This window comes from Amblyomma mixtum, chromosome 7 (genome assembly GCF_055824585.1).
Source record: "Amblyomma mixtum isolate Tamu chromosome 7, ASM5582458v1, whole genome shotgun sequence".
Taxonomy (NCBI): Eukaryota; Metazoa; Arthropoda; class Arachnida; order Ixodida; family Ixodidae; genus Amblyomma; species Amblyomma mixtum.
In genome coordinates, this window is record NC_143018.1 from 134,891,217 (window position 1) to 134,918,142 (window position 26,926).

The following is a 26,926-nucleotide window of genomic DNA, read 5'->3' on the forward strand; positions in this document are numbered from 1 at the left end:
CCACCGCTATTGTTTAACTGGCGGTGCCAAGTCAGATAACCGGTCAGAGTTTTCATCTTGTAGCCGCTGGCATGCCCAGTGCAAATATGAAAATTGACACATCAAGGAATAAACACAATCGAATATAAATGAGCATGATTTAAACCAGCGGCGAACTTTATTCATTTTACATGTAGTACAATACCATCTTGCCAGTGAAAATATGAAGATCAGCAGTATCAAGGAATAAACACAAACGAAGATAAATGAGCGCCATTTAAATAAGGGGCGCATTTTATTCATTTCACAAGTAGTACACGAACATCTTGCCCTCGAGTAATCAACACTGCATACAGCTTGTGCGTTGTAGTAAGGTTAAAGGTACGGGCATGTTGGTTTTTGATGCGAAATTTGCTCCATAAAATGTTCTCGGACGGGATATACACTTATTACAAAGTTCAAAACTTCACGATTCTTCAAAGTTGCTTTCGGAAATTGCTTATGAACGTGGGAGACTGGCCGACTCGGTTCGTCTGGCCGAGCCAGACGAACCGACTGACATCATCTCGGTCGGGCTGTTCTGTTTCTTTATCGTTCTTTTGTCCTACGAATATTATTTGCTTGGCAGTGCAGGTTTTTGCATCCACCCTGGAGGTTGTGTGTTCACGGGGGCTCCTTTTTATACCACTTCTCTTCTATAATTTAACAAGCGCTTACGCGTGTGAACTCTGACCTTACTATACGATGTGGAAAGAAGTAGAGCGAAACATGGCTTAGCTCGCTTGTTGCTGTGATATCCGTCGCTGTAAATACCGCGGTCACATCCAAATGTGCACGGGAAACTGTTTCTTTGGGTACCGCTTGACGTTGATGAGCAGTGAACATGACCTGAGATAATCTTAACTGCAAATGACTGCACTTGTGTGCGATATTTTCATTGCCGAAACCGCAAACCAGGGGATACCCACATATCCACTGTACACTTATTTGTCGGGAACAGAGCCGACAAATATTTGTCGGTGTTATGTTTGTCGGTGTTATGTTTGCCATTTCAAGACTGCGGGGTACAGTCGGAGAAGCAAGATCCGACTGTGTTTGCATTTACGACTGCTAGTGGAATTCAGAACCAAATTCAATAACGTGCTTGCCTATTAGCAAAGCAGTCGGAGCCACTCCTTCATTTACTGTGCAGCAGCTCTTATGTTATTCACCGAAGTATTGCATGTCACAGCAATACTTAAAAAAATTGGAGATTCCGGTTGCTCTGGTAAGTTATCAGGATATTCAAACTTCATAAGCGAGTTTTGTTTGTTACCATGAATACAGCACAGAAAACGTGGGCTGAGCAAGGAAGATACGACACAGCATTCAGCCGCCTTTCTGTAGTGAATGCATTGTAAGGTGAAGGCAAATACAGACATCACAAAGGAGAGCGGTATTTTTTTTGCAGGCCTTTGTCCCGCTGTCAACCTGTCCGTGGTGATCTCTGTCGTGGCCTGCATATGCAGTTTTCGGCACGCAACGTTGAAACAAGCCTCGGCCGTTGCTCAATGTGTCCCAAGGAATGACAAAGAGCCAAGGGACCTGAAAGATAGCGTCCGCAGCGGCACTCCTCCTGTTCTTCATGGTGGCGGTGCCTTCGAACCAATCCCTCGGCAGCGCTGCCGCTGTTCATCATACCGGCAGCCTCCGCGGCACAGCCACTAACATTTGACAACCAGCAAAACAAGCGCCAGCAACAAACACTGGAACCGTACGACCCTCTCACGCCTCAGCTCACTCTGCAACAACGCCCAGAGCTCAAACATCCGAGCAGACCGCAAGCACAGCTACAACAAATGACAGCGAACGCAGTATGCAAATACGCGACAGATTTGATCGAATGCGTGACCACAGTCCACACAACACCGTAAACCTCGAGACGACTGCGGTCATGCAGCGTTCACTACAAGCAGATCGACATGGTTACTGTGACCTCGGCAGCCATGGCAGCACAAAACAGCGGGCACAGCAAACAGGCAGCAGAAACATACACTGCATAACGCGATCCACCTGAAGACACTACTTCGACACATTACCGACACCTGAGCAACAATTTTTGAAAACAGCGCTCACAAGACCGACACTATCACCACCTATAACAGACGCGCAGCTTCACAACATGAAAACCTCATCAGTGAGGAGACCGCAGACATCTGTTCATCTTGATTATATCACCTGACAGTAAGAGAGACAAGCGTCTACTTTATGAAGACGACTACCAATTTCACAAGCAGGACAGCACTTAACCCCACAGGACGTTGCACCTGCGGCGCAAAGGCTGGAAGGAACCTCATGCACTGCCAGGGTGTGCCTTGTGGGTCTTGTGTACTGCTTGCCAGCATTTCCGTCATTGCTGCTGCGTCAATGTTGCACTTCAGTGTGCGATTCGCCCGCGCAAGAGAGTCTCGTGCAACACGGTGAGCTTACTCGCGACCTATCGATTTCTAAAATGTGAAGAATAAGGGGGTAGGGTTTTAGCGAAGGTAAACTGAGCACACGTGCTGAAGTATGTCTTTCGACTGCTTGGCTCATGGTTTTGCTTTGCTGGGTCGTCTGAACGTCTGTAGGCGAGGGTAACGGAATGGGTCCAAACATAAGGCAAGCGTATCAGTGGGCATAGTCAGGCTGATGATGATGATGATACTCTGATCGAGGATCCAGCTAATGGGATCTTTGCGCGCCGCAGTTGGCAGTTGAAGACTACAGTGTGCAATGAACAGCTCAAGTGTGTTGCAGTTTAGCAGGTGGAGTGATCGGACGCCGCAAAAGATAGCATGGTGCTGTCGTGCAGTAATCAGCGAAGCTCTTTATTTCTGCGTGGGCTGTTGCGTTCCTGGATTTATCCAAAGTCATCCTCAAGGCGATTGTTACAGCTGGCGCCACACTCCTTCGAACTTACCTGAGCTTCTTCCCATTGGCTGCACCTTGCGCGGCGCTCCTCCAAACTAACCCGCGAGCGTACCAGAGTTACTCCGAGGCACAAGATTCTCGCTTGGGAACGCGTTAAGCAGTGTTTTCGCGCTTTGCAGGGCATGTTTGAACAATGTTTGAGCAAAAGGATTCTAGGAGACTTGATGAAACCGGTGCCTGGAAGCGAGTTTAATTAACATGGTCAAGAAAGGAGAATCGCACTTGGTGATCATCCGCCGCGGTGGCTCAATGCGCTCGTCTAGCGAGCCGGAGTATCCGTGTTTGAGCCCGACCGCGGTGGCCGGGTTTCATTTCGATGGAGGCGGTGCGCAAAAAGCGCGCGTGTGCTGTGCAATGTCAGTGCACGTTAAAGATCTCCAAGTGGGCGTAATTATTCCTGAGACCTCCACTATGGCACCTCTTTCTCTAGTTCATCTTTCACTCTCACCTTCCTCCCTTCCCTTGTTCATGCTTCTGGTGTCCGAGATATGTGAGACAGATACTGCGCCATTTCCTTTCCTCAGAACCCAATTTTCCAATCTCCTTATTTCCCAATTGGTGATTTTCAGCATTTTCTGACAAGAAGCCAGCCAAGCAATCTATTTTGCTCTTTATTGTTCCAAATGTGTCCCGTATGATAAAAGGGAATTAATGGGTGGCGCCTAAAATTATAAAGGAATTGTTCTACTCATTGCGCTTGTGGCGGTACACAATAGGTGCAGAAGCATTAAAGGAATGAAGTTTTATGACGCGAAATGATAAAGGCGGTTTGCTATAAGCTCTTGCTTGCTGCTTCAAGAAAATTTTATTAAGGAATTACCATGCGTAGGGACATAGCTACTACCACATTCCTTCCTTGACTCCTTCTCCAGAGTACATTTAGGATCGTGGTGAAATGCAAAATGGAATCCTATGAAGTACGTTGATCACAGCAAAGAAGTGCACGAAATATGTTTCAAAACATGAAATTTCGAAGGCGCGCCCCCTTTTTCCCACTTGAATGTTCCGATGACTGAGTCAGCTCACGACAAATATTCGAGCCACTATTTTTCGTTGGTGCTCTAACTAGGCGGCCATGACCCACTGTCTCGAGTGAGACACTCGATGACGGCGAAATCCAAAATGCCTGTGTGTAGAAACTGGACCCCGCCTTAGATAATCGCTATTGGCTGTGTTTAGCAGTTACTCTGACGTCGAAACTGTCCACTTAGGACATCGCCATATGACGCCATTCACACGGCGATAACTAAGGTTAATATTTGCTTACAATCTCTCACATCGTTGAATGTAGGACTCAGCCAGCAGACCAGTCAGTTACAGCGCAGTGGTGCAACGGTTAGACGATGTCCAGCTGCCCTGCGATGGCAGCTGCTTTCAGCGGGGGGTCATGTGCGACCCAGGCTGCTCTAAACGAGCCACCTGTCGTGACCAGTCAAATAACTGCCACCTGCGACGGTTGTCAGTCAGTTTGCTCACAATCCAGTGGAGCCGGTTCTGACGACGCCACAAGGTCACCTTACCCTGGTGGCCCACCTAGGTTGCTTCTGGTATTTTTCGCTCACAACGCTGATTGAAAACGCCGGATTTTGTGCATTACGGGATCCTTAGTGCTGTTGCATTAATAAAAGAGGCCCGTGTGCACTGCGAGCTCAGTGCATTACGAACCCCACCTGATCTAAAACAATCCGCCGCCTTTCTCTATACAGCGTACCACGTAGCCTATATCGATTAGTGCCTGTAATCCTCGCAATTTTTTGTTACTCTTGATTAGCACAATTTGTTGCATTTGGGTGCTCAGTTTCAGCCCGTTTCATCTGGAGGATTGTGGGTGTGTTCATCTTTTCTTTAGCCTTTTCGTCTGTATGTGCTGCGCTCATTATAACGCACTAGCCTTTATGCGTTGTAAGCAACGTTACGTAAGGCCGCCGCGGTGGCTCATTGGTTATGGTGCTCGGCTGCTGACCGAAAGACGCGGATTCGATCCCGGCCGCGGCAGCTAGAATTTCTTTGGAGGAGAAATTATTAGAGGTCCGTGTACTGTGCTATGCCAGAGCACGCAAAAGAAGTCCAGGTGGTCGAAATTTCCGGAGCCCTCTACTACGGCGTCTCTCATAGCCTTAGTCGCTTTGGGACGTTAAACCCCATAAACCAAACCAAACCAAGCAACGTTACGTAAGTTCGACTTTAGCGCCGTGCTGGTCCGTACCTTTGGAGGTGAGAAGCAAATCGTCGACCAGTCAAAATGCTTCGACGATAGGTCATCTGAGTTGTTATTCTGTGCTATCAGGATTTCAGAAGTTCTTGCGCGAGAAGCAGAAATTTCGAGAGGGGGAGATTGGTGGCACTCCGTGAATGCCTTCTCGAAAGATCTTATTTTTTTTTTCAGGTCGTACGTGGAAGTAGTAAAAGTAGTAGCATCGCATAGGAACTCACTCGAGGTGACCTGCATGGTGGTCAGCTTGAAGACAGCGTCCGACAGACACCTGGGGACTACTCATGTGTCCGAACGAATGACAGCGCCAAGGGACTCGGCAGTGGTGTCAATAGGGACACTTTCCTGTTCTTCCTGGTTGTGCCAATAAGCGCCGTTCAAGTGCACCCTGTGGCGACGCTTCTGCTGTTCCTCATGCCAGACGCCTCCGCCACACCATCGAGACACGCGACCACAGCATCCACAACGAGCGCCAGCACAGCAGCAGAAGCACTTAAGACCTTTGACCCCGGCCTGCAGAGCTCACGCCAAAATTGACAGCAATCCATCAAACCATCCAATACAATCTAATATACAACCCACTCGGCTGCTCAGGTATTTACCAAACACAACACACTGCGCAAATACAACCTTATGTATTCGACAGGTATCGTGATGAAATACAGTCAACAACGAAGCAAAGGGATAATTGAGGAGATTTTCTTCGTGCAATGAAAAGCTGTTCCCAACGTATCTACTAAGCACTACGAGAGAAATAATAGCGACACACATGCGAACATTGATCAGCAATGGCTCCTACAGCAGCGACATCAGTGGCCAGTTGATAACCACAGATACAAAACACATTATCATCTTGACCCCAAGGTGTCAGCGACAAGACTAGTGCGGCTACAGATAGTAATAAGAACATCGGTGACCCAATTAGAACGACAGAGGCTCTCGACACAAGCACCGGCGACTCATTGGATGCTGCACACAGCTCGCACGCCGCCAGCGTCGTCGTGCACTGAGTGGCAGCGTTGTGGTCATTGCAGTAGCATCAAGACCTTCACCAAAGCGCCTGATTCCACTGGGAGGAGAAATTCTAAATTCTACGCAACACGGTGAGTTCATTACCAACCCTTTATTTTCTGACGCAAGCTGAAATCTTACTGATCACTTGAAAAAAGCCTTAGTTTTCCCCTTTTGATGAAGCAGATATTAATAAGATAGCTGTAACGCGATGACTAGCAAACACGACACACTGATATTTCTCCGCCAATACTGACGTAAGTACTATTGGAACCTAGCCACTCAGTGTCATTGTTTAATGGCATCCGGTGTTGCATATATCCACATTCACATAGATAGCACAAGCAGGGAAAGGAATTTCTAGTTTTTATTAATTTCACTGCGGCAATGCATATAAAATACAATGCATATATAAATACAGTGCATATAAAATGCCAAAATTCAACGGCGAACAGGCTTCAGATATGGTAACAACTGTGGCTGACTTGAAACATTTATCGACAATGCAGTCGGTGTCACGTTTTTAATTTCAAAAATTGATAATTGCATGTAAAATAGAATGGAATCAAGTGCTTGTCCAAGGTAGCCAGGAAATATCCAAGTACACGTGGAAGCGGACGAAACGGAAAAAATTACTCGAACACTGGGTGACTGCCTACTTGATCCTGTTTAGAGCAATTCATGCCCTGGTCTCGGAAGTAATGCAGATTAATACAGTTTCACTTGTTGGTCAAACTGTTTCACAGTTACGACGAGAACAGAGCAACAAACTCAAACACCATGACAAAAGTTGTGCTTTTGTGTACTAGCGAATCGCATGACTTTATTGAATCGCAGATTCGCTGATGACATTGTTTTACTAAGCCACTCAGGATATGAACTGCAAAGGAGAATCAATCAGTTAGACAGGCAGAGCAGAACAGTGGGTCTAAAATTAGCGTGCAGAAAACCAAGGTAATGTTCAACAGTCTAGCAAGGGAACAGCAGTTCGCAGTTGGTTGCTAAGGGCTGGAAGCGGTAAGGGAACAGGTCTACTTAGGGCAGATAGTGCCCGCCGATTCGGATCATGAGGGGGAAGTAACTAGAAGAACAAGAATGGGGTGGGGTGTATATGGCAGGTTCTCTCAAATCATTACCGATATCCCTCAAGAGAAAAGTATACAACAGCTGTGTCTTACCAGTATTCAGCAATGGGTCAAAAACGTAGAGGCTAACTTAGGGGTTTCAGCGTAAGTTAAGGACAACGCAGCGAGCAATTGAAAGGAAAATGATAGGTGTAACGTTGAAATCGGAAGCGGGCGGAGGGGGTGAGGGAACAGGCGCTGGTTAATGACACCCTGGTCGAAATCGGGAGGACGAAATGGGCTTGGGCAGGGCCTGTAAAGACAAAGCAAGATAACGGCTGGCCCCTAAGGGTAACGGGGTGTATACAAGAAAAGGGAAGCGTACCGGGCGGAGGGCGGCAGAAAGTTAGGTGGACCGGGTTAACTGGAGAGACGTGGGAGAGGCCGTTGCCCTGATGTGGGCGTAGTCATGCTGATGATTAGGATTATTATTATGTGTGCCTATGGATTGTGTTTTCACAGTAGGAGGGGAAATTGGCATTACTGGGTTGAAACGAATTGTCGCTAAAGAGATCGACGGTGCTCTTTTTGTGGCCCATGAAGCCACTGCCACTGCTGAGCAACGCTTTCGTGTTGACTGAAACGAGACATGGTATTCGCTTCACGTGCGCGGACGACTCGACCGTGGCGTTCAAGGCGGTACTTATCCTGTTCTTCATGGTGGCAGCGGTTCGTCCTCCAGCGACACCTGTCGCGGAGTTCCTGCTGTTCGTCATGCCGGCGGCAGCCTCCGTAACGGAACCGCACACAAAGTCACAGCAAGAGAAACAGTAAAACCCCCGGTTCCTCACCACCGCAGCAAGAGAGACAGCATAACTGTAGCGCTGCACACATTTGCAGCACGACACCGACGGCAGTACTGTGAGCTACGATGTGGCAGCATTTTCCTAGCGCAGTATGGGATTTCACCTAACATTTCGCATACGGCACGGTGAGTACACATGCTTCCCGCCAATTTCTAAAGCGTTACCCTATTGAAAAAACTCTGCGTGAGTTTGCACGAGAACAGTGATTTTTGTACGATCACGTTCATTTTGCACACGAATGCGCAGAAATTGTGCGTTACCTGTACGCATTCTGTGCGTCCTGTGTGTACATATGCGCGTACTGTGAGCTGATAGACGTTCACGCACACTCTTTGCGTGTAAAAAATCGTGGACTCTCGTGGAGAACTCTCTGTACGTGGACATCTGCGTGCTGAGAGGGGCTTGCCGAAGCTGTGCGTGCTTATGTGCATACTGAGCAAGCGCAGTGAGGCTGCGTGTGGCCATGTGTGCGTTTGCTTGCTTAGTAGCAACTTGTCGAGACTGTAAAGGCCCATTTAGGGTGAAAGCAAACAAAGTTCGAGCATTCAGTTAATGATTACTTCTCAATAATGAGCAATAAGCTCACGTTTTGCTGTTTTATAATTTTCGTCTTGGCGTAAGTACCCATTAATCATTTTCAACTTCAGCAAACAAATAACCAAAAAATTATCTTTTAGTGCAAAATGGTTCCCTTCGATACTGCAGGGACCTGTACATGACAACATGCACACTGAGCAAGAACTTGTCAACATTGCAAGTTCATTGTAAAATAATGTAAAAAACAAGCTGCTAATGACTCTTACAGCATCCTTCAGTTCTTCCTTTAACCAATTCTGAAAGTTACAGATATCTTATAGATGCATGATGAAAGCCATCCAGAGCACTTATGTTGTTGCCCGTCATGCAGACAGCCATATTTCGAAATCAGAAGCAACACAACCATTTGTTGCTTCCACTCGAAAGGAGTCAATCAATGGAATAACTCTGAAAGGGCAACAGTGTTGGTTAGGTGCAACAAACAAGCTTGGGGATATAATCAGGTTCAATCAAACATGACGTGCAGAAAGCGAATTGTGAGCTGTAACAGGAATGTTACGAGGCAATTTCCAAAACCATTTCCAAAGCAATTTCCAAAGTCATTAGCATAAATTTACATACACGTAGAAAGGCCATGTAAGCCTACACGAAAAGACAGTTTTGAATTCACAGTTGGTGTCAAAAGTTCAGAAATTAGTGCCCTCTTTCAATTTCAGTGACAAATCACAGATCGATTAATTAATTCCCAGTATGGCTCCAGAACAAATCCAATGAATCTCAAATGTGCGAAGTATATATACCACACATGTTGCCTGATTAGCACCAGCATTGCATGATGCATGACGAAGTATCACACTCTTCATTCTTCTTCAATCTGTTTTGAAATTTGCACTACCACAAAGACCATCTGGATGGACTATGATTCCATCATATTGCTGAGAGCACATTCGGAGACCAAGAGCAACACAACAGTGTGCTGCACATGAGTGGATATAATGCACTGGGACAACTGTGCACAGTAAGGAACGCTTGTAAGGCGTCAGGTATTTGCTTGGGGAATGTAATCAAGTTCAGTCATGTTTCATGTGTAGAAAGGAAGATAAAAGTTGTAGCAGAACTATGAAATCCAACATCCAATACTGAACTTCCCCAGGTGATCTACACACACATAAAAAGCACGAAAGGATAAGCTCAGCGGTACTGTTAAGTTTGATGCCCTTTGAGGTTTGACTTGCGCGTCTGTATGCTACCATCAGATACCATCTTGAAGTTACCAGAATGCCCAAAACAACTTTGTTGAACTGTTCTACTCTAAACTGAAATACTTTTCCTTAAAACATTTTTTTTTGCGACATGCTGTGTAGCTAATTATAAAATAAAGAAAAGAAGCTGATAAAATTTTCTCATCTCAAACGTACTGATAAGTACACAAATCTGAGTGCTTTCAAGAGAGGTGACGCACCCGGTATTCAGTGTCCAGAAGCATACATAATGCTGCAGAATCCTATAGCAAGAACATTTCTTTTAGTTGACAGATGGCTATGTCTGGTTACAAAGTCAATACCATGTAAGGCGCATATCCTAACCTGCAATTACATGAAGCTGCACGTGCTTCATAGGCTGTAACTCCGCCAATAACTGCTACATATTTCCCACCTCTAGCACGAGTGCGGAATCAATATACAGCATGGAAACAGCAGTTTTGTTGCTTTAGCTTCTTTACTATGCTGTTTAGGAAAGAGACGAGTTGAAATATTTGCATGGGCAGTTCTCGATTGAAGTAACGTAAAAAACATCCGCACTCCTTTCTGCTGAAGCGACTGGTGGACCACTTTTGCATGTCGCATCTCGTATGACTTGCTAAGGGTCCAGCTGACACACGCACTTCGTCAAACCTTCACACAAAACACTCTTCGCTTTTGCTATAAGCTCCGGCCACAGGCAGTAAGTGTCCCGTCACCGTTCACATCGCAAAAGAAGGCAGCGCTCGCAGGCGGTCAGTTTGAGCTGACAGCGATAGGCGTTGCAGGCACACCGCCGAATAAGTTTCCAAGGAAGCCACACTGTAGAAGGGCGCCGTCTTGTAATCGAAACACACCACAGAAACAATGGCCACTGTCGCTGCTTATGAGCCAGGCATTTTTGCAACGAAGTTAGCAGTGCAATAGGCCGAAAGGTTCGACTCATCAAACGACGGCACCGCACTGCTGACCTCATTATCGTTGTCGACCAGACATCCATAACACATATGCCCCGACGGATCGCTTAATTGGGAGCTGCTACCACTCTTGGATGAGAGCGCGCCCACCGGCAGCACACACCGGTAATCCTTCTTCTTTTGCGATTCCAGCACAGTAACAGCGGCGCGCAAGAACGCCCAGCAGCAGCACAAGAAAACAAGCGAAGCTCAAGGCGGTGATCTCAGAAACCATGCAGCATGTCGGATAGGCTTTGGATTTGACGCGCTAGACCATTCCCACTCACGCACGCACGCACGCACGCACGAATGTACCGACACGCATATTAATGCGTCCATGCGTCACAAATTTCTCAAGTTTTTAATGCTAATAAGTGCACAAGAACTTAATTATTTTTGTAACGAAAGTTTCATTTGGTTTTAGTCCTTTGCTATCGCACTGCCCAAAAGCATAGAGCCCGAAAGAGACAACCTGGAGGAATGCCTGGAGGCGATGCCTTTCTAAACGGGCCGAAGGAAGCCGGAACTGGCCGAAGCGCTAGCCAACGAACGCAGCGTCTGGGGATGGACAGCATGGCGGTCAGCGTTACTACGTTTGTCGTGGTCCTTTGTGGTGCCGAGGGCATGAACCATCGCTGGAATGAACATTTGTCACTCTTCCGATATGTGATGTGCCGACAGCAGTGAAATTCGCTGGTGCGATGTACGAAAACGTGGTAAGGTGCTGAGTAAACCTGTGTTTATAGCGGGCTCAGCGGGCTCGACGGATAGCGCGTCGTCCTTTGCGCGCCTTCACTGGAAACGCTATGCTGACGGTGGGGCTCATTTCCTCCATGGCGCAGCAGCTGGTGGGAGACCACTACCCGGGTGACATCTCGCATCTTGGGGGTAAGTTAATTTTCTTCGAACCTGTTCATTATTTCAAAGCCTTTGCGCACAACTGGCCACGTCAACACAGCTAGTACAGAGACGCGAAGACGCAGTGCCTATCGCGGCAGCACGCAGCGCTGAAAGATTGTTTGCTGGCGGCACACGGGCATGAATGCGCGTGTAGTGTCAGTGGTCACACGGTCATGGTCAGTATGCCATGCAAATATGCACAGCTGATCCGATCGCGGGGTGCACGATATCGGCGCCGTACTGCCGCCGTACTGCCATTCATCTCTCGCCGAGAATGGAATATGTGCCCACCAATAGTTCTTCGGCCCGGGCTTTACATTCTCGCCGCATGTTACGCTGTAATTGAAGTAACAGCGCTCGAGCAGTTTAACTACGTAGACTGCGATTCAGCTGTATGCGTTAGGATTGAGCTTCCTCCTCTTTCACTTGTATTTCACTTGTACTTTTATAAATTGTGTATTTAAGGTACGAAGCTGCATATGATCCAGCTGCGTTCGTACTTATAGTCGAGCCTTGAATAGCAGAACGGTGAGATAAAAACAAATTGCTCTGAAGTTTTCCGCTTCTATTTTGGCATTCGCTTTTTCATACTTTGGCTCGGAGCTGAAATGGTACAAACAACTGCAAAATGCACACAGGTGCCCTAGCTCCATTTGCCCTAAATCCCGAAGTTGCAGTGAAATTTAAGGGTAATTGAGCCTTTAATAGGTACGAAGAATAAACTTGATTGTTTCATGATTATAACCAATGGCGCAAATAAATCTGACTTTGACTTAAATATGCTGAGGTACCTCTCCAATACCTCATTTGATGTTAAAGGAAAAAGTGTGGTTTTTCTGCAATTGGCACTATTAATTCATCATACCTGTGAGAATGTGAAATCAGTGCTAATCATGCCAGATTTCAAATTGAGGGACGCATGCTGAATTTGAAGCAAACCAGCCTTCTACTGAAAATATCGTTCTGCTGTGGTCTGTTCTTTTGAATGGTGGCATGTATTGTAGAAACGATGCTGGATATCGATATGCAAGTGATGTCTCGTCTGAGGCTAGCTTGTGAATGACTGCCGTGGTTATGAATTTCTTGTTGCCTGGCCCACTTCGAAATGTGGTTAAACAGTTGTGTTCCATTCTGCGACCGGCTCCTTTTTGTGCCTTGCACTTTGCCTTACATGCTTGATTCTAGTCCATTTTTTGCACTGTGCTGCTGTTAAATGTGTCTTTTTACCTTGCAGCAATCTCCACATAGCTTTACCAGCAATGCCTCTTCCAAGCTCTCCAGTATGGCTGTGCCAGCCTTTCACTTGGTGCTAGGATGCCCAGCAAGCAAGCAGGCTTTTGAGGTAAGCACTGAAGACATCTTCCGACACAAGTATCTTTTATTTTCCTAGTCCACTGCTACTTGTGTGACCCCTCGTTATGTTGATTTTCGCAAGTTAGGTTGCCTATTAAGGGCTCTCTTTTGTTTTTCACCTGCTGCTGTGGCCTACTGCATTGGTGTTCGGCTACTGAGCCCAAAGACGCGGGATTGAATTGTGGTGGCTTCGTTTCGACAAGGCGAAATGCATATTTGCTCGTGTGTTATGCAATGTCAGTGCATGTTAAAGAATCTTTGGTGGTCGAAATTTATGCACAGCCCTCCTCTATGAATGGAGCTATTGTTCAACTTTGAAGCATTAAAGGGACACTGATGGCAAGCTGAAGTTGACCTGTGATGATGAAGTTCTGCATCCTAACCACAAAGACGACACTTTATCTGAAAGTGGAGCTTTATAAGCCAGAGAAAGCAAAACATACAATTTTCATCAGCACCGGCTGATTTCGGAAGTAAATTGCGATGCGCTGACTCCGGTTTTTTTTTGGCACAGATTCCAGAGGCTAGGCTGAACTGCCATTCACCTCAGAACGGTTATCATGGAGTCCTTTGTGTAGACTTTATGACTTCAAATCGAGTGGCGGGAAAATTTTTAAATGTAATTTTTGCGCCAATCATTGTGTTGATGGCCTTTGCGCTGCTGTTAAAACCGGGATAGCAGTATGGTATCCCATAAAACTAGGTTCAGGACTTGCAGGAAGTGGTTTATCACATTCCGCTAGCTTGTGCAAGAAACTACTTCAGGGATATGTGCAGGTGTCTTTAATGTGTTCCTGAGTGAGCACTAACTTGTTAGGGGGAAGGCAGCTTCTAATCTGGCACTACAGTGCCAATGTCGTGAGTGTTAATCATAAGATGACCCATCAGTGTGTACGCCTGATTTCTGTGACACTTTTTATTTATTTATTTATTACCTCAAAGGCCCCGGTTGTGGGGCATTACATGAGGGATGGGCGGATTACATGCAGATTATATAAAGATTACAGAGTACATAAAGATCAGGATACATAAAGATTACAGGATACATAAAGATTACAGGATACATAAAGATTACAGGAATACATAAAGATTACAGGATACATAAAGATTGCTGATTACATAAGGATGGCCTCAATCTTTTTTTTGAAGTCGATGCAGTTGACGATGAGTACGGCTTCCGGCGGCAGATCGTTCCAGTCCCGAGATGATATGACAAAAAAAGAACGGAAATGAGATGTTGTTCTTGCAGCGGGTGGGTATACGGTCTTGATGTGGTTGTTGCGGCTAGAAGGACGATGAGCTGTTGATATGATAGATGATCCTAAAGGTGAATGATAGAACTTGTGGAATAGGCATAGTCGAGTTATTTTTCTTCTAGTTTCAAGGTTAGGCAAGGATGCTCTGGATTTTAAAGAGGACACGCTAGTATAGTAAGAGTAGTCACAATAAATAAAACGGATAGCGCGGTTTTGAACTTTTTCAAGGATTATAGAAAGGTTAGATTGATGAGGATCCCATACTGCTGACGCGAATTCTAGTTTAGGTCGGACGAATGTTTTATAAGCTAATAATTTGATAGAAGGGGTAGTAAAACGAAGATTTCGACGTAGGAAGCCAAGGGTGCGGTTAGCGTCATTAGCGATGTTTGTGATATGCGAAGACCATGTTAGGGTATGGGTTAAGGTGATGCCAAGATACTTACAGGAAAGAACAGATGATACTTCAGAACCGAAAAGAACATATTTTGAGGGAATATGGGATTGCCTGCGATGAAAAGAAAGCATGCATGTTTTAGTAATATTAAGGGACATTAGCCAATGCTTGCACCAAGTTTCGATTTGGGTTAGATCAGTTTGGAGGGTGTCAGAGTCAGTTCTGCTGGTAATAGGGCGGTAGATTACACAGTCGTCGGCAAATAATCGGATGTTCGAGTTGACGTTAGAGGGAAGATCGTTAATGTAGATTAGAAAAAGCAAGGGTCCAAGCACTGTGCCTTGTGGTACACCTGAAGTAACGGGGGAAAGAGGTGACGATGATTTGTTGGCGTAGACAAATTGCTCTCTGTTGGTCAAAAAATTTTGTAGCCATTTTAACACCAAGGGGGTAAGGTTAAGACGTGAAAGTTTTAGTAGTAATCTTTTGTGGGGTACCTTATCAAAAGCTTTTTCAAAGTCAAGGAAGAGCGTGTCAACGGGAATGTTTAGGTCAAGATGAGAGCTAAGATCATTAACAAAAAGGGCTAGTTGGGTGTCACAGGAAAGTTCTTTTAGAAAGCCGTGTTGGTTAGGATGAAAAAACTTGAGCGAAACTAAAAATTTAACGATGTGAGAATAAATAATATGTTCCATTAGTTTTGAACAGATGCTCGTAAGAGAAATAGGGCGGTAGTTTTTACATGAAAACGATGAACCTTTCTTGGGGACTGGAACGATCTTACCGATTTTCCAGTCTTGCGGAAGCACGCCTGATGATAATGACTGTTGAAAAAGATGGCACAAAATGACACTAACCACGTTTTTAGTATTTTTTAGCACTTTAGAGTTCAAGCCATCGATGCCAGATGACGATGACACTTTCAATGATTCAATTAGTTTCATAATACCATTGCTATCGAACAAAATGTCTGGCATAGCTGGATGATCGAAGACAGGGAAGTGCGGTAACTCGCCGTCCGGTTCGTTAGTAAAAACTGAACAGAAAAAAGAATTTAGAACGCGACAGACATCATGTTCCGGAATGAGATTATGGTCCTCATCATGTAAAGCAATAGGTGTGTTGCGTGAAGGATTAATGGATTTCCAAAACTTGTTAGGATTAGTGAGAAGCATAGAAGGTAATACTGACGAAAAAAAGGAACGTTTAGTTTGGTTTACCAGAGATTGGAATGTTTTTTCAGCACAATGGTACTTTTTCCATGAGCAGTCAGTGTTCACACGTATGGCTGTACGGAAAAGCCGTTTCTTCTTGTTATTAAGGCGCTTCAGATCGTTGTTAAACCACGGTGACGATGATTTTTCTGTGATCGTGATAGTAGGGATGTGCTTATCTATTAGTTGATGCATTTTGTGTGTGAAAAGGGACCAGTTAGTTTCTACTGACCGGCTTGAAAAGTCACGGACGAACCACGCCCCAAAATCGGTTAGTTCTGTGTTCATGGCAGCGTAATTACCTTTGTCGTATAATGTAAGTGTTTTTTTGGTTTTCTTCAAACTTGGGACTTGGAATGAAAATGTGCTTAGTATAATGGAGTGGTCACTAAGTCCGGGTAAATGAAGTGGTGTAGAAACTTTATCAGGGTGGGAAGTGAGAATGAGATCGAGAATGTTGGAGGAATGATCAGTTTGCCTAGTAGGTTCAGATACGACTTGAGACAAGCCAAAGGTTAGGCACGTGTTAACAAAGTCACTTACAATGTTATTTTTTGATGTAATGGTGGGAAGATCGGACCAGGTAATGTCAGGAAAATTGAAGTCACCATAAAAAAGAATGGGTATGTGCTGATAGGACGTAGTTATCACGCGGAATGCTTCGTGTAAGTGGGCAACAAAGCAATCAGTTAGATCAGGGCGCCGATAGCAAACACCAATGATAACAGGAGGGAACGAGGCATGACACTTAATGAAAATGAGTTCGAGAGGGGAATCAAGTTTAATCTCGGAACAAGGATAAGAATGATGAACACCTATTAGTACACCTCCTCCTCGTCTATTAATTCTGTCGCGTCTAAAGATATTGAAATCAGGAAACATGGAAGTTACTTCGGAGTCCGCTACTGTTGAATTTAGCCATGTTTCGGTTAGTACAATTATGTTGATCTCCGTAGTGTGTATAAGACTTGAGAGGGAATCTAACTTCGGTACAAGGCTGCGAATATTAGTGTAAAGAATGGACAAAGGGCGGAGCTTAGGCTTTTCCGGAGGATTACGTAGTAGCTATGGGGTGCGGGGAACAACTTCGTTTGAAATATGGTCATAAATGTAGGTAGTGCTGCCGATGATTAACTTATTGTAGCGGAGTTTGTATTTTTCGCTTTGTGATTTACCAAATGCAAGTAGCTGTTTCCTGGCAGAGAGGGTAGTTTTCGAGTAATCTTCCGAAATACTGTAGGAACTGTTCTTTAGTTTGCTAGCAGAGGAAAGAATTTTCTCTTTTGTTTTGTAGTGAGCAAAGTTAACAATGATTGGTCTGTTTTTGTTGGCATCAAATTTTCCTAATCTGTGACATCTTTCAATGTCTGTGGGGCTGATTGTTATATCTAGTTTTTCTTTGCATACCGTCGTGATCAAGTTTTCAGATTCGGCCCATGTTTCAGGGTTAGTGTCTTTTAATCCAAAAAATAATAAATTCGAGCGGCGCGTCCTGTCTTCGTAATCCACCAGCTTAGACATAATGTTTGATATTTCACCGGCATTGTGCTCCGCAAGTTCCCGAACATCGCTGATATCGGTTTTTATTGCGGCAAATGTTGCGCAATCATCTTCAATCTTTGCTAGTCTGGTTTTTATTTCCCCCAGCGCTTTGTCGTTTTCAGTTAACGTGCAACGAATTGTTTTCATTTCTGACAACAAAGATGCTTGGCCAGATCGCAGTTCTTGCAAAGCCTCCATTATGTCAGAGTTATCTTGCGGAGCAGCGCCGCGGGTGTTGGGACCCGGGTTAACCTCAACGTCACCCGACAAGATCAGCAGTTGACGTATGACGCCAACACATTCAAAGGTAATTGCGACACAACACTGTGGGCTCGGCAGCACTAGCAAGGCCGCATAACGCGTACGCCGCGCAAATAGCGATTGATCATACCTTACCTGCACGACAAAGAGGCGATGTAGGTGAGTGTACGTTGGCATCGTTGCAGTGCTGCCGAGCCCATTAAGCGGCGCGGGCGGTGATGCAGTCCTTAAGTAGCTTGCACGCTCTGATGACGTAGTCATGCTGGTTATCGTTGGGAGGAGGGTGGGCGGGTAGACTGGAGCATGCGCCGTACTCGGGCAGGAACCAAAGTTGGCGTCCGTGCAGTATTCCGTGGTAGGCCGGCTGAAGGGGGCACGAAGAAGGCACTGTGCCGACTCAAGCGAGCCAGCTGACTGCGGTCCGGCCGGGATGGAGGACGGAGGGTCGGAGTTCCGGGGACAAGAGGACGACGTTCCCGGCCGAAGAGTGCTGCCGATGGCTCCTCTCGCGTCAACACCACCAGCAAGCGGACAGAAAGGCACGAGCGCGAACATCAGCATCTGCACGACAAAGAGGCGATGTAGGTGAGTGTACGTTGGCATCGTTGCAGTGCTGCCGAGCCCATTCAGTGGTGTATAGAAGTGGTAAACAAATCTGTAAGGTATTTGATGCATATCTCCAAGGCAACGGTTGTATGAGTAGCGAAGCCATTAGTCAATCTTCAACGGAAAGAATTTTCTCTTTTAGATGACGTGCTTGTATATCAGTGACAGTTATTTGTTGTCCTGCCTTTCGCTGGTGTGGGTCATGTGTGGCGCATCTTCATGCAAGCCTTCTTTTCCTTCACAAAAAATTCAATTGATAGTCCAACCTGTTTTCTTCTCTTTTCCTGTGTTGCATCTTTTGGCTGGTTTTAAATCTGTAACTGAGCTCAGACCGTGATAATTACAGCCGGTAAACAGAGCTACTGAATGTGAGCTTGGCATACATGCGTACTGTATGTGTGAAAGTGCAGTTTACAATATTCAGAAATGCTTGATAGCCTTACAAGAATCTAAAATTTTGTTGGAATTCCTATTTGTTCTCTGTTCAAGTGTCAAGAGTTTTTCCGCTTCATCGTGTAATTAGAGCCACTTTGGTACTTAAGCTGAAATCTTTTCTTTAGCCTGCATGTTTCTCACTTTTGGGACAGAAACTTGGAGGCTAATGAAGAGAGTTCAGCTTAAAAGAGTATAGACACCTAATCTTGGTGGCATGTTTTCTTCTCTATAATGGTGCGGAAGACACTACTATGCATGAATCACCATCTGGTATTCGCGTGAGACCGCTAAATAATTTATAATCAACTTTTTCTGCCATCCTGTTTCGGTGAACAATTTGACTATGGCTATGACATCAAAGAGAGGTTATAGGTCATGTGAGGCGTGGGAAAACTGCACTTATAATCGCTGCTTCGTCATTTTAATTTGCTACAGCGCTGACGCCAGCATTCCTTAAGAGCCAGAAGTACCAATTGTATTGCAGTTTTTCATGCCTCACGTGACCAATAACCTCGCTTTGACGTCACAGCTATCATTCAGCTGTTGAAACCGAAACAAATACAGCAGGAGAAAGAAATTTGATTATAAATTATTTAGCGGTCATAGGAGGATGCCATGTGGTAATCCGTGTATAATACTTTATGCCTTATTACAAAGAAAAAAACACGTGCCAAACGATAAGGACAGCAAAGTGAGCTATGGAAAGAGAAATGATAAGTCTAACATTAAGAGACCAAAAGGGGGCGGAGTGGGTGAAGGAACAAACGCGGGTTAATAACATGCTACTTGAAATTAAGAGGAAGAAACGGGCCTGTGCGGGGCTTGTAATGGGAAGACAACATAACCGCTGGTCCTTAAGGGTAATGGAGTGGATTCCAAGAGAAGTCAAGCGCAGCAGGGGGCGGCAGAAAGTTAGATGGGCGGATGAGATTAAGAAGTTTGCGGGGATATGGTGGCCACACCTAGCAAAGGACAGGGTTAATGTGGAGACATGGGTGAGTCCTTTGCCCTGCAGTGGGCCTAGTCAGGCTGATGATGATGGTATGTGTCGCACCTGCTGCTTCGTGCTATCAGCTGGCCCATGCTTGGCCGACCAGACTAGCCAAATTTGTGATGTGGGTTTTCTATTGCACCTGCATTTGTGTACACAGAGGACTTGAATGGTAGCAGGCAATGCTGTGCATGTGTTCACGCCACAGCACACATGACCCACACTGAAAGCTTCTCTGCCTTTAGTAAGACAGCTGCATCAGTCTGGGGCATAACGTATCCCAGTGCTAGAGTATGAGTAAATTGCTCTGGAATTTTAATCTGGTATCAGGTAGCATAGCGCAAAAGAAGGCTAGCGCGGCTGCCTATATTCTCTTGGGCAGCTGTGTTGGATTTTCAGTGCCTGTTAGTGTAATCCGTGAAAGTTCACTGTAACCCATTCGTTTCGATGTAAATTAGGAAGTCCTTAGAGCCCTGTACTTTTTACTTATAATAACAAGGTAATGCAGTAATTCAATTGTACCTGTTCTCTTTCAACACAGTAAAGTGCTGCTGGGTCGAGATCACAGTTTTACTTTGTAGGTGTGCTCAGGCTGTGATCATCATCATCAGCAGCAGCAGCAGCAGCAGCAGCAGCCTGACTACACCCACTGCAGGGCAAAGGCCTCTCCCATGTCTCTCCAATTAACCCTGTCCTTTGCCACTTGCGGCCACTGTATCCCCACAAACTTCTTAATCTCATCCACCCACCATTTTTTCCTGTGTGTGTGTCTTTTTCGCCATTCTGAAATTCAATCATACAAATGGATTGATGCATGTAGTGTCAGGTGCGTAATGTGATACCACCAGCTCACCCCAAGCTGTGCTCAGATTTGCCTCATTGCTGCAGGAGCAAGAAGGCAGGCTTGAGGCTGAGTGGTGCAAAAACATGATTTTTCAAGAATGTCTCTGTGGAAATTGCAATTAATCATGTGAATTTGCTTTCATTTTAGGAGCTGCACACAAGCTGGGCGCCTTTCCATGCTGATCATGCTGGCCAGGTACGCTTATGGTTACATTCCTAGGTTGTTTTCATAATGGCAGTTGTGGATTTCTGTGTGGTTTTAAAACATAAATTGTATAAGTATTTGGCCTGCCACAAAAGTATAGTGGTGCATTCAAGGCCAGTGTTACAAAGGGATGTTTTGATTGCTGCAAGAACTTGAAGGCCCCTGTGTGGTCACTGTGGAAGGCCCCCTCCCTACTTAGGAATCTCTGTTTGGGTTACTCAGTCATTTGGCAGAGGAATAGTGTATAGAGATAAGGGATGGAAGAATGCTTCCAACTAAAGAAAAAAATCCAGCAAGCAGTCATAGAAGCAGAAGTACAAAAATGGCAAGGCTTTCTCTAATTTACATCGAATCTTTTTCACTTAGACTTCTTATTGCTACAACGGCTGATGCTTGGCTTACACACATATTTTCTTTAGGTATGCAGTAGGTCTCACATTCTTGTATGATATGGTCACGGTGCCAAAAAATGATGGTGGTGTTAGAAAACTCGGAATATAGAGGAATTTTATTGCTGACCTTATGGAGAACTATGGTAGCTGTGCAGTCGTTATAAATATCTTCCAATATTTTCACATAACACTCTTCTACACCCTGATTCCACAATGCCTGCATGGCAGCTGTGGTTCCACCGAGTCAGTTGCTGTCTGGTAGTCAATGAAGGCTATAATTGGGGTTGGTTATATTCTGCCCATTTCTCTATCACCTGATTGATTGCATGAATGTGGTCTCTTGTTGAGTATCCTTTACGAAAGCCTGCCTGATCATTTGGCTGATTGAATTCGAAGGTTGTCCTGACTCTATTAGTGATTACCTTAGTAAATACCTTGTAGGCAATCGATAGTAAGCTGATCGGTCTGTAAATCTTCAAGTCCTTGACATCTTCTTTCTTATGAATTAAAATAATGTTCGCATTCTTCCAAGCTCCTGATACGCTCGTGGTCACGAGGCAAGCGTGTACAGGGTGGCTAGTTTCTCTAGCACAATCTCTCCTCCGTCCTTCAACAAATCTGCTGTTACCTGATCCTCACCAGCTGCTTTGCCCCTTTGCATTGCTCCTGAGGCTTTCTTTACTTCCTCCCTCGTTACTGGCGGGATGTCCCATTGCTATGCTCTACTGCCTCTCTCCGTAACATTCTGATTACATTCACTACTGTAGAGATTTGTGCAGAACTCTTCGGCTACTTTAACTATCTTATCCATATTGCTTATGACATTGCCCTCTTTGTCTTTTAGCGCATACATCTGGTTTTTACCTGTGATTAGTTTTCTCTTCACTGATTTTAGGCTACCTCCATGCTTTAGAGCATGCTAGGTTTTCTCCATGTTACACTTTCTTATGTTGGCTACCTTGCACTTATAAATAACTTCGATAGATCTCCTAGTTCTATTCTATCTCTGAAGTTAGACGTCCTCATGCTTTGGCGTTTCTTCATCAGATCTTTCGTCTCCTGAGATAGCTTGCAGGTATCCTCTCGAATAATCTGACCACCTACTTCTGCAGCACGCTCCAATGAATTTAAATATGTATTTAAAGATAACAGTTGAGGTGGGAGATTGAGCTTCGAGATTTTCACTTCAACTCGGGAGTTATGCCACTGCTACACAGAATACTTGATCGCCGTAGAGATATTTCATCATCTGGCACCAAGCTGCTGTGGCGCCACTGTCACAGTTGATAATTTTGCTGGGAAGCTGTTGTAGCGCTCACATAGTTTTGAAAAGGTGGTTGGTTGGTATTCATTGTTTTTGTGCTATTGGCAACAGTGATAATATGCTTGCTGCAGTGTTTTGTGGCTAGCCTTCTTTTTTTTTTAGTGAAATAAGTTGTACATTTCATGTTGAGTATTCTTTGAGCGATTAAATTGCTTTGATTTTATTCCTTCGTGTATAGTTGCGAGTGCTCCATGTCTGAGTGCAAATTTCTACCACTGAAAAGCCTTCAAAATCTTAATAGATGTCCACACTGTTCTAGGGACTCAGTGGCTATTGGAAATGCCCATTTAGCTGTATTCAAGTGCCACTGAGTTAATAGCCATTTGAAAGCCTTCAAAATGCCTGTGTGACACGGTTATTAGATTTTGTGCAGGTTTGATGCTGAGCAGTCTGCGTGCTTGAGTCGGGTTTTCCAGTGTCTGTATTTCAAACCTGAAACTTTTCGAAATCATCATTAGTTCATTAATGGAAGAAGTACTTGTGCCCTTTTCTGGAATTTCCAGAAAACAGATTAACTGAATTTTTTTGCATATACTCCTACCTTTTTGCAGGTGCTGCATAGTGAGAACCTGTATCAAGACGCCAACCTGCTGGACTTGAGAAACTGAAGAAATTGTTTAGCCACTGTGTGGCACCCATCATGAGGGATGTGGCATTAATAAAGCCAGTTAAGGTGACCTTATCTATGTCCTTTTGCAAGCATGCTACACACATGAGAACCATCCCACGAAGCACCGTTTCTGCAAAGCTTGTTATCTCACAACATGCATGCTGAATGAGGCAGTGACAGACAGATGAGGAGGCCTTAATGCAGTACATTAGCGTACCGTGTTGAGCAGTGATGTAGGAGCCTTGCAGCCATGCAAGGTATTATCGGCATCATGATGGTAACTCCATTAGACACTGTCTAGTGCTCTGTGAGCCACACTCGGCTCTTGAACATTCTGGGACTCACCCTTGGCTCTCGGACATTCTGGAAGCCTCACCCGGCTTGCGCATATTACGCGAGGATGTCTCCTGCTGTACGAGCCTTACGTGGCTTGCGCACTTACGTGAGAGATGTCTCGCGTTTGCGAGCTTGCTCAGCTTGCGCAAATTATGTGAAATATGTATCGCTTTCTGCGACCTCGTTCTATCGTCGCATTTTGCGTGGCAATAAACACGCAAAGATAGGCACGCAGAATTCACGCTCAATATTTTCAATAGGGTAGCTGAAAGCTTACAGAATTTCCGCAATAACAAAGCGCCTTTTGCTCGAACGGGTCCCAAGAAGCTGTCTAGAAGACCGTCAAGGCCAGTGTTCATCCGTAAACACTGATGTGCGATCAGCCCATCTGCGGTGTGTCCTTCCTCATTAGCCTTCATGGTGAGCGGTGATTCAGCCTTTGGATTATAAAACGAGATAAAATCTTGGGGATCATGAAAGAGTACTGAAAGATACAGGTGGGATTATCTTTGCGGATTATGCTGGCATTTGCTCCACTATAGCTAAACTTAAAACTTGTTGAACCGCTATTGAATTCTAAATTGATACTGATTTTTCACCTTCTGTTGTACAGATTGGGTGTTTCCCGCCTGTTCTAGAAGTGACTTTGCCTTTCAACAGAGGAGCTGTGCTTTGGTGAATAATGTCCATGCTTGATGTTCCCCACCAAGGTCGCCTTGTTGTGTCGCTATTTGCATTTGGCGAGAGAAATGCATTGAAAAAGTAGTCATGCGATTTGAATGCAGGCTGTGCGCTTTGCTTTTCAATGACATCCGACGTGCCTTGGCATGGTTGGTTGTAAGTTACACCATTGGTAGGATGATTATCCTTAGGGTGAACCCCTACATATACGAATGCCGCTAATGTTTTACCTGTTTTCTATACGAAGGTTGGCTACTATGACTGATTAGAGGTACCTCGAAGGTAGTATTCATGAGTTTTTCAACTAAAGGAATAATCGCCTCACTTACTGAGTGCTTGGGCGAAAAATTCATGTTCCCGCGATTCTATAGATCGCCGTGAATGTGGGCGATACTGTTTTTGAAGCGAAAGCTTGACTTTGCCATGTAAAGCGAAGGTCAAGGGCCAGAGGATTATGACCTTTAGTTGACTTTCGGAGAAAGCAAAGGAAATGAGCATAACTGGCCCAGTGGAAAGTGGACCCCTCAGTCGCGCTTTAAGCTACGAAACCGATGAAGAGCGGGAGCTTTGAAAGCAAACGAAAGGCGCGTAACTGCCCCCCTGCGCCAGTGGACACCTTAGTCATGGAGAGCGGGAGCTTCGAAAGCAAAGGAAAGGCACTTAACTGGCCCCCTGGGACAGTGGGCACCTTAGTCGGGCTTTAAGCTATGTGGCGCTAGTGACAGGTGTGCTCTAGCTGCATGCATTGGCATCGCCAACCTTGTGATAGCAACGCGGCATTGAAGCGATAGGCCATCAGCTTTCATTGTGCTCATTGGCGTTGGCGTTAACAGACTCTGATGATTTTAGGTAAAGGAACTGGCTCCTTGGGTCAACAGTGGATTCCTGAATCATGCTTTGATGTACGTGGGGTAGTTAGAGAAAGATGTGGGCTGCACGCGTTAGCGGTGACAGTGGTGTGGCAGGCACGCGGCACTGCAGGAATACACCCTAGCATTCATTTGGAGACCAAACTCTCGCGATCAACCATTAACTGCCACCTGCCAGGGTGATAGGATTGGCGCGTTCCCTATCCAGTGTCCGGAACGCACTCAACATTGCAGACGCTAAGCCGCGTACAGTTGTCCCATAGGCCTTACCTTTCGCTCTCTAAACAGGTTAAAGAGAGTTGAACCATACCTATTTTTTTTACAAAGCACTACAAAGATTGTCTGCGATCAAGAGCATGGATAAGAGCAAAGGCTATTTAAACGTTCTTCCCTGAATAAATCCTGTTGAAAGTGCAGCGCTCGTCCTGTTCCCTTCCTCGTCCGTGTCCCCGTTTTGCGCTCTCATGTCTTTCACGAATATGCACCAACAAGCCCAGTTTCAAGTACTTCTTCACTACAAAGAAGCCTGTTGGCGGTGGTGTGCCGTGGGCTTCGTGCGCTGGACCAATGGGTGCCTCTGAAGTCCACTGCGAACGTTTCCTAACAATTCGAGGTAAAAAATGACCCTAGCGCCGTTTTCTCTCTTGTCCTTGTTGCTGCGCTGTTTTCTTAATTATGTACCAACTCGCTCAAATCGCCGTTTTACTGAAGTTATGATGAATATTCATTTTTTCGTGACTATTATATACTAAGGACTAACTGTTGACTTTACAGCCGGCGCTATCCGAGTACTACGCTTTTGATATGGTTTATTTTCACATAGTTAGCAAACTAGCCGCTGTATACAACGCTTGGCTGTAAGCCAAATTCTCAGTATGCTCTTGCTCAGCATATTGAGAACTTCCCATTTAGGCTGCTTTGCTTCGTGATTCCTTTGAGCTCCTTTATGGAAGTAGCTTGGAACCACAAAGGCGGAATGAATGGAGGGGCCACCGGTCACGGGGATGAATCTGCGATGAACACATACGCTTCGTACTGCTGAATCATAATGCTGGAACAGGAGCACTATAAAACGCCGTTGATGTTTTGTAGTATCGGTACGCATTTTATTGCGTGCAACGCGGTCGCGCGAACGCTTCAAGAAGTGTTTATAGGAATGCGTACGACCACGCTTATCACGTTCATTAATTTCGGCCATGCGCAAGTCCTCCTTCGTGAGGGCGTGTTTTAAATCTGAGTGGGTACATTCTTGCTAAGATCACTGAGATAATAAAAAGCGTTGAAGTAATCGTTTCTCGAAATGTTGCACATGTTTCTTACTAACAACACATTGAAGGTATTGGAGAAAAGGTTAGCTAATTTACCATTGTTAGTAATCATATCAGGCAAGTTAAGAGTGTATCGTAGCATTGTAAATGCTAGTGGAGTCAGCGGAAATAAAAGAATTAGTCGTCCTTAAAAAATCTAACTTTCTTTTCCCCGTTCTCTAGAAGGCTGAAATCGAACTTTCGTTGTATCGCTGAGCATATTTTGGCGCAAAAGTATTGTTCACCTGATTTATGCACTCATATTTTTCGATTCTTCAACTCACTAAACTCGGCTCATGTAGAACCAAGAGATTAATTTCCCATGAGCGCTATGTGGCATATTCTTTAACTCACTAAACTCGCCTTATCAACAACCAAGATATTAATTTCCCATGGGCGCTATTTGGCATTCAGCGTCCCGGAGCTGGACACGCATACTACAAGGCTGGCTGAAGTGTTTGACTCCTAATTTGAACTCCCTGAGCTTGTATGACGCGCACAGACATGTATCGCACAGTACAAATGCTCATTTCGCGCTTTGCCTGCATCTAAACGCGTCTGCTGGTGCTGGGAGTCAATCCCACGG

At 45.2% G+C, this 26,926-nt stretch overlaps 1 long non-coding RNA gene across 1 annotated transcript; it reads left to right on the top strand.

Annotated features, from left to right (window-relative positions):
- The first annotated feature begins 11,473 nt into the window (after positions 1–11,473).
- On the top strand, positions 11,474–23,136 carry LOC149337651 (uncharacterized). The gene is made up of 4 exons (XR_016284414.1): positions 11,474–11,706; positions 12,953–13,060; positions 20,765–20,812; positions 23,089–23,136. It is a non-coding gene; the product is annotated as an uncharacterized LOC149337651 (long non-coding RNA).
- Positions 23,137–26,926: the final 3,790 nt, after the last annotated feature.